This window comes from Mesocricetus auratus, unplaced genomic scaffold (assembly GCF_017639785.1).
Source record: "Mesocricetus auratus isolate SY011 unplaced genomic scaffold, BCM_Maur_2.0 Super-Scaffold_100707, whole genome shotgun sequence".
NCBI lineage: Eukaryota > Metazoa > Chordata > Mammalia > Rodentia > Cricetidae > Mesocricetus > Mesocricetus auratus.
This window is the reverse complement of record NW_024429269.1, coordinates 9,146,620-9,154,186: the sequence shown is the minus strand read 5'-3', so window position 1 is coordinate 9,154,186 and position 7,567 is coordinate 9,146,620. Positions and strand designations below refer to the sequence as shown.

The following is a 7,567-nucleotide window of genomic DNA, read 5'->3' as shown; positions in this document are numbered from 1 at the left end:
AGTCCTGCTTCAAAGAGTTCATGGTGTATGAGAGCAAGTGACAAGAGACAATCTTTTAGAGGAAATGCACAGCAGCACATTGCCTGGCTTTGTGGAATCCCTGTTTTGAATATGCAGTGTTTTGGAAACGAGTAGTTGCAGCTGAGGCTGTCAGAATGAACTTCAATAACTGAAGACGTTGAGTCTGCAATAAGGAAGAGTAGGTGGTGTTTGACCTCAGTTTTGAAAGATGAGAGGAGACCGATGCATATGTTGGGAACTGTGTGTATGAGAGAGAGAGGAGAGAGGGGGGGAAGAGGGAGAGAGAGAGAGAGAGAGAGAGAGAGAGAGAGAGAGAGAGAGAGAGAGAGAGAGAGAGAGAGAGGGAGGGAGGGAGGGAGGGAGGGAGGGAGGGAGGGAGGGAGGGAGGGAGGGAGGAAGAGAGAGAGCCAGAACCATTAAACTGGTAAAAATAGATTTTATTCAGGAACTAGTACAATAGGGGAAGAGGCATTAGAATATAGAACAGGGCTCAATTCTTATATTGCAATAATTTCTAAGTAAAGTCTTTTTAACCTCTTCACTGCTCGGCTTTTTTCCCTTCCTCCTCCTGGTTTTCTTCAAGGAAGGAGGTGGTGATTCAGGACATTTCAGATCAAGGCAAAAAGAATGAACAAACCCAGACAGACCCACAGCAATTTAAGGGAAAATGTAACCCACTGAAAGTTTAAGTACTTAAGAGAAACAAGAATTCCCTACAGGCAGAAAGTAGTGTTGTACTCGGGGAAGTATCAGCAGATAGTAAGGCTTTTATAGGAACACATCCACGTATCAGCAGCGGTTCTCAGCCTAGGGGTCTCATACCAGAATTACATTGGGAGTCATAACTAGCAAGCTTACAGTTATGAAGTAGCAACGAAATAGTTTTATGGTTGGGGGTCACCACGTAGGAACTGTATTAAAGGGTCACAGCGCTAGGAAGGTTGAGAACCACTGGCTTGGGGGTGCACAGGAAACAATGGAGATTTGTGTTTACTTCAGGGAGCTCCAAAGGGAAAGGTGAGTCTGAACACGATGGCTTCGATGCTGCGCCAAGGAGTTTGGACTTTAGTCTCTATTGCCAAATGGGAGCTCCCAAGTCCAGGGAACTTTACAGCCGACAGTGTTGCGACAGGCTGGTGCTGCACAAAGCAGCCACTCCCTTCCAGGCCTCGGTGGAGGCAGATCGCTTTCAGGATGCCGGCCTCTTTGTCCCCTGGGCTCAGGAGTCCAGTTTTCCTCTGGTGCTTTTCATCCCGGACAGGGAGGGGCGGAGAAACACGTGTTCTGATAAACAGCGGTCTGGAATAGACGGGGCGCCGGGAAGGAGGCCACGACCCGCCGCCGCGCTGGGTAGCCTCTGTGTTCCGGTTCTCCCAAGACAGGTCAGGTCCCTGCCGCCGCTACTCGTGCCCTCCGGAACCCTGCGCCGCGCCTCCCGCCGGGCCTGCAACAGCACCCAGGTCGGGGGGAAATCTCTGGAGCCCGAGGGCGCGCGCCTCCCGGGTGTCACGTGACGCGCGCCGCCCACGTGACCGGTGGCGCTCGCTCTCGTACCCCGGCTGCGGGCGGAGCCGGCTACGGCGGCGGAGCTGAGGAGCTAGCGGAGCCTGGGCCCGGAGGAGCGGCCTGGCAGGTAGAGCGGTGCGGGGCGGAGGTGCGGGCGGGCGGGGCCGTGCTAGGCGGACGCGGAGTCCGCGCTTCGGCCCCTTCCGAGGGCCGTGGGCAGCAGGCGCGCTCGGGACTCCGCACTCGGCGATTCTGAATTGCGGGGACTTGACCCAGGTGTGCGGTGCGCGGAGCAAATGGCGTTGCCCGCGGCCTGCCCTGCTGGAGAGGACCATCGGGTTAGCGGTAGGGAGCTGTCTGCGGCACCGCGTAGAAGCTGAGGGATGCAGTTTTATGAGACAATAAATGTCTCTTTAAAAAACAACCACTCACGGTCTCCCTTGCCTTTGCTGGTAGGAGGCAGAATCTGAGTTTCTGAGACTGGTGTGTGCAGGGATAGCATCAAAAGCAAGAAATGCTGACAGGCTTGAGAAGACGCTTGGACCCTAACGAGACTTTAGAATGTGCTTTAAATTCTAACTTCAACTTAAATCACGGCTGTATTTAGCTGCTCTTCACATGTGGGCTGGCTTTCAACCTATTGTGTGACTACCAGTGCCTTTATTAGTACTTCTGGGCGGCTCTTTTTTCCCCCCTATTAATTTTGTGCCTACTGAGGACGAAGTGGTGCATTAATCTTTGAAGTGTTTCTTCTACAAGTTATTTTTTTATGTCCTATGATCCAAAAGAGTTAAGTAACACGATTCTCAGAAAGCCAAAGCTATGGAGCTTGTAGCTTAAAGTTTGTTTGTTTTTGAAGATGTTCAGTTGAGTGTCTGTGTGTTCCAGGAGTTTCAAAGTGTGAGATCTTTATTTGAGAGTCATGAAATTGAAAGGCCCCTTTTGTATTTGGTACTTTAAGAAGAAGCATAGGAGGCAGGCTTGACCTTTCATGAGTCAGTCTAGAGGCCAAGACACTGAGACACATTTTCTTTCCTACTAAGAGTTCTGTGGTTAAGTTTTTTAAGTGTTGCATTACCGTGTGTGTATTCAGGAATGTGATGAGAATTGCTTGACTTTAACTCAAATGGATTTCCGGATGTCAGTTAATAATTTTCTGCTATGTATTTGACTCACAATATGGACTCAGTTTTAAAGTTCTCAAGTGTATGTAGATCGCAATGTACAGCTTGTAAAAAGTTTACAAGCAGAGAATAGAGGAAACTTAAGAAAATGTTAATAAATATAAAGAACAATGTACATAATCAGTAATTTTACTATCCAGAGAAGACATTTTATATTTTAAGGTATGAGTTCTATTTACTTTGGAAATTTGGGGAGTTGCAGGGTTTACATAGTAAGATTTCAGATTGTAAGACAAAGCCACTAGCAAATGTTTGGGGATTGAAGCTGCTAAAGTCTACTTAACTCTAGAATTTAGATAGTTTGAATAGCAGCAGTTCAAATAACTAGGTTACTTTTGTGTTCTGGGGTAGTAAATACAGTCTTAAAAATATGATCATACGCATGCTGTCATAGTCACAGATAAGTGTGAAATGACTTCAGGAAGCACTGGAGTTCATTCAGGGAGGCCTTTTCTGGAACCTTCTCTGAAGTGTTAGGGGGTCCATAGTTTGCAGAGGTGACTGTTCCAAGTGTCCAGCTGTTTGCTGGAATAACTGATACACTAGAAAAAGTTGTGATTGTAGAGATGAAGTGTCCTTTCTCAGGTGGATCAACCCTGGGTTCAGCATGGCAGAGGTGGCTCAGCACCATTGCTTATAGCTGTGGGAATTTCTTTCCTGAGATACCAGGAGCAGCTGAGCCCTCTCCTCAGCAGGTGGGCGTGGTTGTCTCTGCTTCTTGAGCCTAGGCCTTTGCAGGGTGTCCCCCAGTTCTGGCTAAGGCATGGCAGCTTTAGCTTTCACTGTGGTGAAGGAAGGTTGTGGGGCAGGTCTAAGCTGATAAATTACCAAGAGGTGACTGAATCTCAGTAGCTCTGAGGTTGAGAGAGAGGATCTTGAGTTCAAGGCTGTCTTGAGCTGTGAAGTGAGACCCTGTTTAAAAATGGATAATTGGAACAACACAACCTCTTGTACCTTAAAACCCTTGGTGTCAATCTGGGCCACTATACCCGAGTTCCAAGATTAAACCCTGGGCATAGAATTGTTGTCAGCATGTCTAGTAGTTGGCTTTGTGACAGATCTGTAAATCTTATTTTATAAGACATAGAAATATACTGAATTAAAGTGAAGACAGTAACTGGCTAAATATAAAAACTAATTTCCTTCTGTATCACTGGTTATTACTGATGTGATTATTGTCACTGGTTTTACATTAACTCTTGTGATACCATCCGAATCATGAATGTGAGATATTCCCCCTGTAGTTTGTCATTTGATGAAGTTTAGCATCATGCATACTTGTTTTCAAAAGATGTTAGATCTTCCGTGAACACATATGGAAGAAGGAATCTTAAGCCAACAGTCATTTCTAATGTGTTTGTCACATGACTTTGAGAAAACAAAGTATTAGTTTTCTTAGGAGCGCCTTTGTCTCTGCCTTTGAGGAGAATCCTCCAAGCCACTTCCTGTTCCACTTTAGGCTAGAGCCTAAAAACAACAGCAACAACAAAACAAACAAAAAACCAAAGAGAAACCTCTCTTTCCTGGAGAAGAAAATTCTGAGATCAGAATGTACCTCTAGACTGTAGAATCTAGCAACTACAGGGCCCAGTTTTGGGCTCTGCCTTACCTGATTTGTTTATTTTCAGGACAGGGTCTTTCTGTGTAGCCTTGGCTGGCCTGGAACTGTCTATGTGGACAGGACTGGCCTTGATCCTCCTGCTTCTACCTCCTGAGTTGTGGAATTAAAGTATCCTTTGTCATAGTCCACCTCACAGAATATGTTTCCTCCTCCTAACCCCGTAGTCACTTGGATGGTTTGTTTTCCAATCAGAGCACATGATTTCAGTATTATTTCCTCACTTAACAATGAGCTGTCAGAGTCTCTGTCCTAGAATTGCCAGAAACTTCTGGGCAGTGGAATGAAAGCTCGTTGGGTGACAGGGCTGAAGAAATGCTTCTGGGGCCATTACTTCAGGTTATGCTGCAAGTCAAAGAATTTCTGGCTCTTAGAGAAGGACAGCTGTTGGACCTTCCAGTCTCATCCTAAACAAATAATGAATTTAGACAAACCCATTATGCAGATGTGGATACTGTCAGTGTTGGGAAATTCTAGGACAGTAGTCACACTGTCTTTAAACGAAGGTGGGAGGGTGATCTTCAGTGACCTCTGTACAGGTGGCCTTAGCTGTGTCTGATGAAGAGAGAGTGCTGTATCCAAGATGTCGAGTCTTGTCCAGATTGAGGGCATGCTTTCCCTCTTATTCTGTCAGTTCTGTAAGCTGCAACTAGGGCGGTGATAGTGTCTCTGCAGAATTCTGAAATTGCATTTTATTTGTATTCCTTATAACATTGAAGAAGAGTAGTTTTAAGGTGTATTTCTGTTCTGAAAGGTTTGAGACTGGTCTGTCTTAGAGGCTTATCTGGACTGTCTAATCAGGAGGGTTAGAGTCTTGGTACCCTAAAGCCCACCAGAATAGGTATGGAAGAAGTTGCTACAGATAACATTTGGCTCTACAGGAAGCCAAAGGACTTTTTAATCTTGTATCGTAACATAGATGGATGATAGTTCCAAGATTGCACTCCAAAAGTTTGCCCCCAAACCCTAAAGCCCTTTTATTTGAAATGGTTTCTAGAATACAGATACAGTGAACTAAGAGCTGGAGATGTCCATTTTGTTAAATCTTTATGCATACATGGGCACTTAGAGCTGGGCAGGGTGGCACATTCCTTCGTCCCAGTATGAAGAAGGCTGACAGGAAAGGAAGAAAGTTAAAGATGTTTGCTCTGCAGGGAATATGATGGTTTTTGCTAAGGAGATGCTTATACTTTATCATTTCTAGAACACAACAGCTTTTCTGTGATAATTTTCTTATAATTGTCACTACTTTGCAGACTTAGCACATGATTGTGTCACATGGATTGTGTACTTGCATGCTGTCTCTCGTCATTTGCTTCGTCCAGTATGGTCTTTGCATTTAAGGTTTGCAGTTGGGACTAGTATCCCTATCAGGCTTTTTGACCTTCAGAGGGCATAGGCCATGATTGCATTGCTCTTTACAGTGTCCTTAGCAATATTGGTATCTGTGGTAATTGCAGAGGAATTAGTTAGCTATGCTATTCATTTGGTTCATATTTTTATTTTGTGTTGGTGTGTGTGTGCGTGTGTGATTCTCAGTAGCACATGAACTACAAAAAAAAAGCTGAGTTTTGAGGCAGCTCACTTCTTAAACTAATGACAAAAATCATATCCCACCCTATTTATAAAATAGAGAAATTGCTGTAGGGATCTTCAGCATATGTCTAAGTGCTTAATTAAACGCAGTTTGAAATTCAGAGGCTTTGTGTATCTGGCATTGCAGCTCTGATAGTGTAAGTGTCGCTTTAGAGCAAATGCTTTGTTCTTTTTTCCTTTAGTAGCTTTCAGGTCAGCAGAAAAGCTGTTTAGAGGGAGAAAGCTCTGTTGGTGACATCATTCCTTTTGTTCCAGATACATTCTGCTTATTCTGGGAGAGGAGCCTGCGGCCTAGGAAAGACATGCACTTATAGGTCAGCCGCAACCTCTTAGTATTTTTTAATATTGAGACTATTATTTCATGAGAAACAGATTTTCTATACGATTGATCTTGATATCCTGTCTTTCAAACTCCATAGACATATTCAAATATGTTTTTTTTTTTGGGCCAGGTCAACAAAATAAAAAATTTCCCCATCTTGCCTTAATACTTGATTCCTAGGGCAAAGTAAAATAAATGGGTTCTTAAGAGAATTGATTCCCTGCTCCTTCAGCCATCTAGTTCTAAATGTGGATTTCTAAATTTGGAAGGTTTGTGTTCATAGTCCCTAAATTTACCTTTTAGAATATAAAATAAAATAATCTTTCCTGGGTATACCACAGGCTCTCTGAGATAGGAAGAGCCATGGTGGGGGAGCAGGTTATTGATCTGCAACACTAATGGACAGAGAAGAAGCAGGGTCTGTATTCCGTGCCCAAGAACCAAGTGGGTGAAAGCTGTGCAAAGTCTCCACCTCTGCTTGTCGTTTCTCTGTTCTTCCTGTTGTTTATGTTCAAAAAATGCAAGATGATTCAGGCTGGACAGGTAATGCAGATGGTGACAAAGCGTTTCCTAGAAAAAATACAGGTCAAGAAAAATAGCAAAAATTACTCTCAGTTAAGCACTGCAGGGATAGCTATTGAATATGGTGGAGATTCTGATTACCCTCATGGTTGTGATTGTCAGTCCAGCCCCGGGAACGCTCATCACCTTTGTGATTTTATTGCATCTGCTATATCACTGTATGTGCTGGAAAAGACCTTTTTCTTTTAGAAATATTCTGTTGAATATACCTCTAATCTGTATTTAACATGCAAGATAGAATTAATGAAGCATAATTGTACTTTTGCAGATGCATTTTTTTAGGATTGAAACCTTTTTATGTTAAACTTTAATAATGTATCCTTGAATTTATTGAAGGGTTGATGTAAGCATATTTATTACGGCTCAAATTTTTCTTGAGGTGGGGATTCAAATCTCCCAGGCTAGTGTCAGACTCATTCTGTAGCCCAAGGAGAACCCCTAGCTTGTGATCTTACTGTCTCCACCTCTGGAGTAGAGGGTGCTGAGATTGTGTGTGTGTGTGTGTGTGTGTGTGTGTGTGTGTGTGTGTGTGTGTGTGTGTTTTCCGTGGCTGATTTTGTATGGTGCTGCTATTCAACCCAGGCATTTGTGCCTGCCAGACAAGCACTCTCCAGCAAGTGAGCTGTATCTCAGACCATAAAATTAATGGATTTTTAAAAATTATTTTAAGATATATATAGCATTAAGTTTACATTTTAAACATTTTTATTTTTTAAGAATTTGTGTATATGAGTTTTT

The 7,567-nt window shown here is 43.6% G+C and overlaps 1 protein-coding gene across 7 annotated transcripts in view; it reads left to right on the top strand.

Annotated features, from left to right (window-relative positions):
• Window positions 1-1,486: 1,486 nt before the first annotated feature.
• The window catches only part of Rcbtb1 (RCC1 and BTB domain containing protein 1), a 68,533-nt gene continuing 62,452 nt past the window's right edge, over window positions 1,487-7,567 (top strand). For 2 of the 7 annotated variants that reach the window (XM_040740536.1, XM_005075298.4), the window contains exon 1: window positions 1,511-1,654. The gene's annotated coding sequence lies outside the window, so the exon portion shown is untranslated. Of the gene's footprint in view, window positions 1,655-1,734; window positions 1,873-7,567 lie in introns of those variants that run through there. The other 5 variants (XM_040740535.1, XM_040740532.1, XM_021230248.2 and 2 more) reach the window with 5 other exon arrangements.